The sequence below is a fragment of the Macrobrachium nipponense genome, chromosome 29, assembly GCF_015104395.2.
Source record: "Macrobrachium nipponense isolate FS-2020 chromosome 29, ASM1510439v2, whole genome shotgun sequence".
In the NCBI taxonomy this organism is placed as follows: domain Eukaryota; kingdom Metazoa; phylum Arthropoda; class Malacostraca; order Decapoda; family Palaemonidae; genus Macrobrachium; species Macrobrachium nipponense.
In genome coordinates this window covers 35795885-35808384 of record NC_061092.1, presented here as the reverse complement: position 1 = coordinate 35808384, position 12500 = coordinate 35795885, and the positions used below count along the sequence as shown (strand labels likewise).

General features: G+C 36.2%; 1 protein-coding gene across 6 annotated transcripts in view; it reads left to right on the top strand.

The window, feature by feature from the left end:
• LOC135206241 (uncharacterized) overlaps positions 1–12500 on the top strand; it is a 76505-nt gene that overhangs the window by 32473 nt on the left and 31532 nt on the right. The window contains exon 3 of one of the 6 annotated variants that reach the window (XM_064237617.1): positions 4753–4985. The exons of the other annotated variants lie outside the window; for them this stretch is intronic. The gene's annotated coding sequence lies outside the window, so the exon portion shown is untranslated. The remainder of the gene's footprint in view (positions 1–4752; positions 4986–12500) is intronic. 6 annotated transcript variants of the gene reach the window in all.

The window sequence follows — 12500 nt, the reverse complement described above, 5'->3', positions numbered from 1 at the left end:
AACCCGAACTCACTTTCTTTGTCTAATCCTAGCGCAGCTCCCATCCGAAAACAGGCAACCCTTCTAAAAGCCGGCAACAGATCTCGTAATCAGTAACCCTTCTGAATATTAAACAGATTGATCTCCTTTTTGTCTCTCCCTTACGCCTCTTCTATTACAAAATAAGCAACCCTTCTCATAATCAGCAACCTTCCTGAGCGCTATCCAGGGCAGCTCCCATTTCAAATTAGCAACCCTTCTCATAATCAGTAACCTTCCTGAGCGCTAAGAACCCGAAGAACTCCCTCTGCTTCCAGGGCAGCTCCAATTTCAAATAGCAACCCTTCTCGTAAATCTTCCTGAACACTAAGAACCCGAAGAGCTCCCTCTGTTTCCAGGGCAGCTCCCAGCTCCCATTTCAAAGCAGCAACCCTTCTTAAAAACCAACAACCCTTCTCGTAGCCATTAACCCTCCTGAGCACTAACAACCCTTCCTTGGTTCGTTCCAAAAGCCGGGAACGAGCCTTCCTTTTCCCGTTGCCTTCCACGGTGACCACGGCGACCGCACAAAATAATGCTTTGGCACCATCTGTCGCAGCGGCGGCTCGCGACCACCCCCCACCCCCTGCGACCGTAAGAGGCTTTTCCTAATTACGTCTACGCAAATTATGCAAAGCAGGACTGATGACCTCTCATTAGAGAGAAATAAGGATTCCGAATGCGCAACGAGAAGACAGACAAGACGGAAATGGACCGCAATATTCCCCCTTTGAAATTATAATTGATTCTGATGTAAAAACTGAGAATGGAATATGCAGACATGCACGCACAGACGCATTGCAATTCGTAGTATATGCATGAAACATTAGGTACACACACACACACACACATATATATATTATATATATATAAATATATATATATATATATATATAAAATATATATATATATATATATATATATATATATTTAGAATACCAAAACTTTTGCATCCCCGATTACTGGTGAAATTACAGTACACTGTTAGATTACAGTAAACATTGAAATTCATAGCACATGCATAAAATGTAGGGTATATATATATCCATATGTATATGCACACATACATATGTATATATATATTTATATGTATATATATATATATATATATATATATTATACATATGTAAGTATATATATAATAGAGAGAGAGAGAGAGAATGTCAGAAGTTACGTAGATCAGCATTACTCGTTTCATGTATACTGCTAACAATAAACAACCTAGGATTTGCAATATTTAGGAAATCAATTTGGAATAAAAAGCTCCCCCCCCCCCCCCCCCCGCGGCATAAAAATAAGAAAAAATAAAGAGGAGGAAGTGAAAAGTAAAAATTAATAAATAAATAAATAAATAAAAGTTGTACCTAACGGCAAAGAAAGCGGAATACTACCTGCCTCTTCTTTGATGAATGGTATTCAGATACCTCTTATTCTATCACCTGCGTGAATACTTCATTGTTTGTACAACATGCCTCGCAATTTTTGGAATTATCTTCTTGCTTACTGTTTCCTTATAATAATCTTAAATCCTTCATGAGGCTCGTGTTGCTGTTTTCAGAATGCGCTGGATTTCTGCCAGCATGGGCTCTTGCTCGTATTACCAGCCCGCAAATGGACTTTTAACTCTTTAAGAGAGAATCCCAACACAGAGTTCCATATGTTTGAAACCTACATGGCAGATGAATTAAAGTACGCAAATATCATTAGATAAACATGTTGATGCATTAATAGCTTTATTCAAGAAGACTATGACAGTAGGGCAATAAGATTTAAAGTAGCACCAGTTACAAATAAGTATCACTTTCAAGGGAAGTATTTACGTTATTCATCCATTTCATATTGTAGGGGGAAATAATTGTGCAACAAATTCTAAGAAAAAACGCCACTTTCCCGTCCTTCGCAGTCGACTATAATTCTTCTAGAAGAACATTATTATTATTATTATTATTATTATTATTATTATTATTATTATTATTATTATTCAGAAGGTGAACCCTATTCACATGGACGAAGTCCACAACCAGGCCATTGACTTGAACCTCTCATGCTTCCAAAGAATATGGTGTTTACTAAAAAGAAGTAACAGAAGACAATGGGAAAATAACATACAAAGATGCGATCCTTCAATCTCTTGACTTTCTTAACCTGTTGGCTTTCGGATATAATTTCAACCCATTTCGGCTGGTATCAGCTCGCTAATTTTTGCTCTCCTACGTTTGTCAGGGCTTAGAACTGATAAGAATGTACGAACTCGCACGGCCTAGTGCGACCGTCGAAACGGAGAGCCAAAACATCCGGGAAATTGCGTGAAAGTGAAATGAATGACGAGATGCGAGACCCGTTTTGGACGTGAGGTACTAATGGTATCATCAAACACCCCTCCCCCATACATGCGCACGCACCCCATCCAGCACCTCTGCTCTACCAACCAGACCCCATTCGCCAGATGCTGAATACGAAAGAGTTGTCGATGAAGCCTAATTTATCATACAGAAGTCCATCAGTTTTAAACAATATATGAAACAAAATAAGTTTATGATACAAATACACGTTAAACTTGTTTTTGCTTTGCCTTATGATGCTACACATAAGTGAAACGGGGCATCTTCAGGAATCATCTGATATCACGTGTCGGTTCGTGAACCCCAAGGTTAAGACTGCAATATACAATGTGTTCCGGTTTCTCCGTTGGCCTAAATTACTGCATGCGAAGTAAATGCATGGAGGAATAACAATTTATCTCATTAAAAGCGTGATATCAAAACTTGTAGGTTCTAACATGTTTATCATGAATGAAATTGTAACGTCAAAAACTAGGGAGTAATCTCTCTCTCTCTCTCTCTCTCTCTCTCTCTCTCTCTCTCTCTGCACGCATTAATCCGCAAGTATCGCCCAGTGTCATGTTCTCATAACCTTACCTAGAGAAGGAGCGATGTTATTTTTTTTTTTTTTTTTTTTTTTATTTTTTTTTTTTTTTTTTTTTTTTTTTTTTGGCGGGGGCATTTCATATCCAGGCCGTGGGCGAGTTCTTTTAAGGTAGAGGTGAGTAGCCACTGCGTGTATATGGCAGTTGAGGACTCGAAGAGCTGCTGATGAGATTATTGCGTGTGTATCGGAAGCGGCTGTTGCAACGGTTGTTATCTGCACAGGATGCTCATCCTTAATTTCCTCGTCGTTGCGAGGCCAGCAAAACCTAATTAATCAATCAATCGATCATCCTTAATTCAGCAGTTAATGACATTGGCATGACTATTTTTATTTTTTATCGTTGATTAAAGTATGTGTATGCTAAACATGCATTTTAATATTCTCTCTCTCTCTCTCTCTCTCTCTCTCTCTCTCTCTCTCTCTCTCTCTCGTCTTGGAAAAGGAAGTAAAATGGATTACCTTACTCTCTTTCTCTCCGTCTTGGACAAAGATGAATAAGGAATATCCTCTCTCTCTCTCACACACACACAAACACACACACATCTTGGATAAGCAAGAATGAAGAATATCCTCTCTCTCTCTCTCTCTCTCTCTCTCTCTCTCTCTCTCTCTCTCTCAGGACAGCCAAATTTGCAGATGACACCAAACTAGTGTAAATGCAGCAGACCCAAATACAGTGGAAAGTTTAAGAAATGATCTAAAGAAAATAGGAGAGTGGTCAAAAACATGGCAAATGACTTTCAACTTGGATAAGTCTAAAATGTTACAAATAGGAACAAACAACCTTCATGCCAGCTACATGCTGCTTGGGAATGACATAAGTAGTGTAGAACAAGAAGGCATAGAAACTAGTGGGATACATAAAGAGGCAGTTCAAAGACAGAAAATAAGGAAACGGTGCTGCAGCTCTACACATCAGTAGTTAGACCACATTTTGAATATGCAGTACAGTTTTGGTCACCAACACTAAGAAAGGACATAAATAGACTAGAAGGGGTACAAGCAAGAGCCACAAAGTTAATTCCATCCATCAGACAAATAGGTTACCAAAGACGACTAGAGAACCTGAACTTGTATGACTTAGAAACACGACGATTGCGAAGACAACTAATACAGACATTCAAAATACTGAAAGGCATAACAAAAGTAGACAGTAACCTCTTCACATTAAACGAAAACCAGACAAGAAATAATGGATGGTAACTAGAACTGAAGAGATACAACACATCTCATTGTAGGAACTTCATTACATACAAGTTATGTGACATGGAATAAACTGTCACCTGAAGTTGTGAACAGCAACTGTGTGGAAGAGTTTAAAGGAAAGCTAGACAAAATCATTAGGACACTGAATGCACAGTAAAACCTACTCCTAGAGATAAGTGAACACCCGATGTCTCCTCGAATGGACTAACAAGTCTTTGAGACATCCTAATACTTGTAACTCTCTCTCTCTCTCTCTCTCTCTCTCTCTCTCTCTCTCTCTCTCTCTCTCTCTGGCAAGGAGGAAAAAGGACATCCTGTACAGAGATGACTCAGCGGACGGTTCAAGAAGGTGAGACATCGGTCGGAATTAAACGACCGTCAGTGTGTTACACGTACGTGATCAGTAAATTATATTCAGGAAAGAATATTATTATTATTATTATTATTATAATTGAGCATGTAACTCCTGAAAGCGATAACCGTAAATTATTATTATTAGTAGTAGTAGACAAGTATCTCCTGAAAGGACTACCCATAAATGTAAGAAAACAGGAAATGATATTTAGCGAAGATTATTATTATTAATAATATATTATGCAGGTATCCCTTGAAGGAATGCACATATTTGGAAGAAAAGGAACACAGAAGAACGTGAAATATTGCAAGAAAGCTATGAAGATTGCAAGATGATTACATATGCATGGCAAATCACCTTCGCCTCAAAGAATGAAATGAAGAGAAAAAGTCCATTTCCAACGAAACACCCGACGCGTCACCAATACTTAGATCTACCTTAATAGATCTGCCATTTATATTGAAATAATGAATCACAAGTAAGTAAACGCAAGGAAATTTCTTCTATGCGTCTAATTAGTCTTGACCCTCATCCTCAGGAAATACCTTACATGGTAAAGTCCACAGCGTCTGCTGCGACGCTGTAACATGGATGCAAATAGACTTCACGTAATGTACCGGCACGTTTCTTGGTTTCAAGTGAACACGCTTATAATAATATATATATATATATATATATATATATATTATATATATATATATATGTGTGTGTGTGTGTAAATGTGTATAAATAAATATATAGATAGATAGAGAGAGAGAGATACATATATATCTATTTATGTATATAATGTATAAATGTATATATAAGTATATGTATTCATATGTATATATGTATAGTATATAATATATATATATATATATATATATATATATATATATAAGAGAGATGCATATATATTTTATGTATATGATTATATATATATTACTATATATATACATTATGTAATGTATATATAGATATATTACATAGTTATATAATGCGTGTATTTATAAAAGAAGAGATAATCTTATATGAGTTAATAAGTACAGAGGGATTATTCAGCCAACTCTCAATTATGGAGCGGTCAGTGGATGTCAATTGCAATTGATAATAAAAAGTGAGAATCTGTTTCAATGAATTAATTAATTAAAACTTTTATAGAGAGCGAGTGGGATTTAAAAAAGGAATTTATAAAAAAAGATAATATAGAGACAATCCCTGTTGCTTAATTTCTGAAGCCATCTTTATGAGGGGATCGCCTGGTTGTGAGGGAAAAAATTATATAGCTTACTCAGGAGAAACCAAAAATGGGTCCGTTTTGGGAAAACTCTTTCCTGCCTTTGTTTACCTAAGTATTGATTTTGAGGTAACTAGTGGTTCATCGACCCGTAGGGGGGCTGAGGGCGGGAACTAGAGGGGAATATATAATATATATATATATATATATATATCTATATATATATATATATATATATATATATATATATATATATATATATATATATACATATGTAGAAACCTTACGTCTCTAAATTTCATCCCATATAGAATTTACTTTTTAAAATATCATAAATTCACATTTAAATGATGTTTTAATTATTGCATTATAATTTTATAATTTTCTAAAAATTTATTTCAGCAACAAATTCGATAGTTTTCTCGAATGCTTACCAGGCTTTAAACTATGTCGTCTCATCTCCGCTTTAAAGAATCATTTCGCATTGCATCGTTTGTCATGTTATTAGCAGTTGATGTTGGAAGACTTTTCGAAACGCAATTAACGATAACGTTTATGTAGCAGAGAGAGTACCGAGATACCTATACTCGGTTTTTTTCCATCTGTCCATCCGCCTGTGGTATTTGCGTATGGTAACACTGCGTCCCGGGCTTTAGATAGTTACATTCAGCTTACATTCAACAATAATAACAATATCCTATTTCGAATATTAACGGTGTAATTCGCATACAGTAAATTATTAAAACACTTTTCAATTGCAAATGTACACCCAGATATCCTTTTATTTACCTAAAACTTACACATAGCGTAACTATTTAAAATCCGGGACGCAGTGTTACCATACAAAAACACCACAGGCGGATGGACAGATGGAAAAAAACAGAATATAGTTAACCCTTTGATGATTTAACTTGATGCTTTGCGAGTTATCGCCTTTAGGACACCCTACTGGTAAATATATGTATGTATGCATATATGTATGTACGTATGTATATAGAGGCTTTGCACCGGCTCTACAACGGAAGATCAATTACCTGCCAGTTATAAAGGCGGGTACTTTTAACGGTAGTTCACGTGTGGATGTGATTATGGCTTTGTCGGGTTTAACCGAGCGATCCATAGCCAGCCACATATGTTGCTGCGGGTTGCGTTATGGCTCCTGTTGCCAAAATAATTTTTTTCTTTTTCCCACAGATTCTGTCGTTTAATAAACGTCTTCCCGTGGATTATTTTCGTAAATAATTGCGTGGCTTTTTAGTGAATTATTATTATTATTATTATTATTATTATTATTATTATTATTATTATTAAAAATAATGGCAGAATTCACAGAATTGATTCTATACAAAATTCTTTCAATTCTCCTTATGATTTGCCTTTCTGTGAATTCTGCCATTATTATTAATAAAACATGTTTGAAAGAAGGTCTGTTTACAACATACACAGATATTATTATTATTATTATTATTATTATTATTATTATTGTACTTAGGAAGCAGACCCTCTCTCAAGCATACTTTATTAAAAGTAATGGCTACTTCAGCAGCGTTACACTTGTAGAGATTCTTCTCTATTTTGCGAATAGCGGCTTTTTCAGTGCTACTTAAACAGGCTAGTAGAGCGCCTATAGAGGTCATGGTAAAATACAGGGTCAAAAATAGGTGTATATATTTGAATTTTACAGATAAACTATGATACCATAGTCATCAAAGTCATTAACGATTTTCTCTCTCTCTCTCTCTCTCTCTCTCTCTCTCTCTCTCTCTTAAAGCGAGCTTTCGTCTGGAGCTGCCAGACATCCTCGGGCTGGGAAGCTGAGGGTGGACTGATCTTGGTGCGGTGTCCGTCCTCCTTATATCTGTGGTTGACAGCAGGGGGTCTGCCCCATGCTTGTCTCCTATTGGCTGGTGGCGGTGAGTCTTGTTTTCATTGGCTGCCTGAGCCAGGTCTCAAGCCACTTTCTTCGGGCCGATGGTTGCGTTGCAGCATATCCTGCAGCCGCCTGGACCTCCTAAGCGGCGCTGTAACATTGATGGGCGTTGCGCTACGCTGTGGGACGTCACGGCTACTTTGATTTCCATCGGCTGCAGGAGTACCTCGTTCGGGGGCGTTGTCATCCATAGAGTTGTCATGATCGGTGGTGTCATTGTTGGTGGCAGGTCTTCTCATACTCGTAGGGAGGAGAAATTCTTCCTGCGTCGTATTCAGAGTAGGTTTTATTTGCTGGATGAGTAGCGCCTCCAGCAGGCGCAACCGACGGGCATCAGGGGCCTTCCCGATGATCTTCGTGTTCTTTATGATGACATCTCGGAGATGGCCTCGTGATGTTTGGTGCGGGCGTGATTCTTTATAGCCCCCTCTTGGGCGTGGCACGAGAGTCTCTTCGACAGTCGCATGGTAGTCGTACCTACGTAGGCGCCGCTGCATTCGCGGACTGGGCATGTATATTGGTACACTACATGCGTCTGCTTCAGGGGTTCTCGTACCTGTGGAGAGGGGTTATTTTTCATAATAAGATCGCGCGTCCTCCGATTCTGGTAATATATGATTAGGTCGATATTCTTGGTGTCGTCAGTCGGGGATACATTATCGGAAATAATTTTCTTAATGGCGTCCTCTTCTTCACGGTAATGGGAACTCATGAAGGCTTTGTAGTACAGCTTGATATTATCCTGGGGGTGGGGCTGCGGGCTCTCACTACCGTACCATTTCTCCAGGGCTGTGCGGACTTCCTTGCTGATTAATTTATTTGAGTACCCATTATTCACAAGTACTTGGGAGGCGCGGTCGAGTTCCTGGTGAGTGTCCTGCCAGGTTGAGCAGTGGGAGAGGGCCCTCCTGACGAAGGCCCTGACGGTGGTGCTTTTGAATCTGGCGGGGCACTCGCTGTCTCCGTTGAGGCAAAGTCCTAAATTGGTTTTCTTTGTGTAGACTGAAGTACGGAGACCGTCTTCCGTCTTGCTTACAAGGACGTCGAGGAAGGGGAGCCGATCGTCGGAGCTGCGTTCGACTGTGTAATTCAGCACACTACACTGCTGAAATGCTTGACGGAGGGCTTCTACCTCATCCTCGGCGTCGACTTGCACAAAGATGTCACACTGTAACTAAAGGCAATGAACTTACCTCATGACTTAACAGTCTTTCACATAGTAAATTAACGAATGAATAAATAAATGAAAGGAAAGTTTAGTGGTGTGCATGGGCTTTGTAGTGTATTATTATTATTATTATCATTATTATCCGCGCTGTACCTGAAGACAATGAACTTGCCTCGTGACCTAACAGTCTTTCACATATAATAAATAAATAAATAAATAGAAGGAAAGTTTAGTGTAGCCTCACGCAAGGAGAACGAAACCAAAGAGCGTAGAAGGCCATTGTACGAAGGCAAGGTTTTACATGTACCTTGAAACTTAATTAGTGTTTGCGCGACAGCTTGTCTGTATTCCCATTTCATTCCTTTATATGGTTACAGAGGTTATGTTTTCTCTGTAGTTCACCGCACACAGTTTCTTTGCTCTCTCTCTCTCTCTCTCTCTCTCTCTCTCTCTCTCTCTCTCTCTCTCTCTCATTATTTATATAATACCCTATATCCCTATATATATATATATATATATATATATATATATATATAATAATAATAATTTCATACAGATATATATATATATATATTATTTACTTCAGATAATGTATATAAATAGCAGATACTTATAAGTATACGTATGTATATGATGGTTGATTTACTGTTAGTTATATGACATTTACCTCCAGCGAATTCTCCTCCCCCTGTTTGTTTTTATCCCTAGACAAATTGGCATTTCTTTATTTGGAAGCTTAATTAGCAAGTTTTTTTTTTCTACCTTTAAGGTTGTTTGCACTTCAGCGTGTCCACGTATTTGATGATGATAGTACTAGTAGTAGTAGTGGACTACTAGTAGTAGTCCTAGTGGTGAATAGAGTGGTGTGTGTATAGGGGTTTGACGCATTACAATGGTTGTATGATGCGGCACTTGTTAGTTTTTTTCTCTCTCTCTCTCTCATTTAAAATTCATTTACGATTTGGCAGTTGAAGTATGGATGCGTTATAATCGTGATTTTTTTCTCCCTCCTCTGCCATTCCTTGAGCGTACAATAATAATAATAATAATAATAATAATAATAATAATAATAATAATAATAATAATCATCATAATAATAATAATTCCCATTTTTTTCATAATAATAAAAGTAATACTAATAACGATAATGATAAAAATAATAAAAATAAGAATAATGATAATTTCTCTGTCATAATAATAATAATAACAATAATAATAATAATAATAATAATAATAATAATAATAATAATAATAATAATAATAATAATACTTTCTACCTGTTTCCATATTACTAAATCCACTGTTGTTATCTCCTCTCAGTATAATCTGACCGATGCATACTGAGATTATCCCTCACATTTCGGTCACTTATGCGCAATTTAAACGAAGTCTTCTGCGCATTTTATTACGTGACGTCAATCATATGATTCGTCGTCATCATCATCTAATTATTAAATATTTAGGTTTGGCTCTTGTAATGCGTTCTTTCCAGAGGCTCCCGTTATGTTATTATGATACAGGGAATTTGTTATTAGATCATATATGAATATGTCATTCGTACCGTAATGCGTTTATTAGTAAAGTTTGCTTAGGATTGATTACAAAAACATTATCGTTTATATGTATAGAAAACGTGGGTATATATAAAATATATATGTGTATATATATGTATACATGTTACTTATCACCGTATAAAAATATGTGTGTGTGTGTGTGTGTGTGTGTACAACTCACACTAGTTTTTCTTATGTTTACTTATAACAATAGTTGTTTTCCCCCTTTTTTATATTTAAGTATCTTAATCTGTAGAAGATAAACAAGCCAATTACCGTTTCCGCTAGTTCCCTAATTGTGCGCCAACAATCAATAATGATAATCAGAAGCACCTAAGCCTCGCATACATACCTCGGCCAACGCCTAAAATAACATCATTGTTCTGCGAATGCATCCGGATCCATTTAAAAATCGTATCGACCTCACGAAATTTCATTTTTGGTCGTTAGATTCATTAATATTACTGGGCTAAAAGACCAGGGAATACGTAGCCTCGTCTGAACTTCGTTAATAATAATAATAATAATAATAATAATAATAATAATAATAATAATAATAATAATAATTATTATTATTATTATTATTATTATTATTATTATTATTATTATTATTATTTTAACAGCAGAAATACATAGTGTTGTAAATGTAGATACACACATACACACACACACACACACACACACACACACACACACACACACATATATATATATATATATATGTATATATAGTATATATGTTATATATGTCTGTCTATATAATATATATATATACATACATACGTATATATTCCTAATATACATTTACACCACTGTGGATTTCTTCACCACTGTAGTGACTAGTGCTTTCATTACCTTTTTGAATTAATAATAATAATAATAATAATAATAATAATAATAATAATAATTAATAATAATAACAAAATGAGAAGAGTTTTCCTGGTCGTGAAGTAGGTGGATAGCGTAGTCACAGTCCATTCAGGCGCTGAATACCATCGCATGATCGAGTTAAAAATAAGAGCTGTAACGTCTTACTATCAACAACGCCACTTCTCTCTCTCTCTCTCTCTCTCTCTCTCTCTCTCTCATACGACTAGAGTTTTGGTTATCTGACTGGGAATAATTCTGTTCACATTTACTCTACAGTTCTGCTTACTCTCTCTTTCTCTCTCTCATGATAAAGTTATAGTGATCAGACTGCGACTAGTTCTGTTTACATTTTCTCGTTTGTTGAGGAATTACGTACCAGATAGGTAGTCGACTGTGGTATGTTGCAGCCAGGGGGTAGGAGGCTTTAAGCTTTCAACCTCATCCCAAAGTGCTGACTGAATCGAAAGAGTAGCAGCACCTTTCAGAACCAAGTGGAAAAATCATTATATATATGTGTGTGTGTGCGTGTGTATGTATGTGTTTGTGTGCGTATCTATATATACGGATTATGCATTAAGCTACAAATGTCCTTTAATATCCAATTCGATCTACCTCGGAATTAATATATTTTCATAAATGTTAGCCAAAGGGGAATTTTTTAGCTGATAATAATTTTGTCCTCTCGTGGATTTCGAATCCACAAGACGACGAAATTATTATCAACCAAAAATAGTTCCCCTTTGGTTAACATAAATGAAAATATATTAAATCCGAGGTAGAGCGAATTGGATATTAAAGGATATTTGTAGCTTATGCATGTATGTGAATCACGGTGATGTGATAAAAATTCATACAGATCATATATATATATATATATATATATATAATATATATATATATATAGATATATATATGTATATATAAGATATATTATATATATATAAATATATATATATATATATATATATAAATATATATATAATATATTTTTTGTGTGTGTGTGTATGTGTGTGGGTTTTCAAATATCCTGTTTTGTGTAAATCTCTCTCTCTCTCTCTCTCTCTCGCTCTCTCTCTCTCTCTCTCTCTCTCTCTCTCTCTCTCTCTCTCTACTGGCAAATGTTAGCTATATCAAATGACGCATCTGGTCTTCCCTTCTGATTCTTTTTCTTTATTCTTTCCTTCGAAGGGATCTCGTTTCTTCATTGCCTCGTTTCTCAATCATCATTATTGTAATCGATTTTGTATGCCATCATC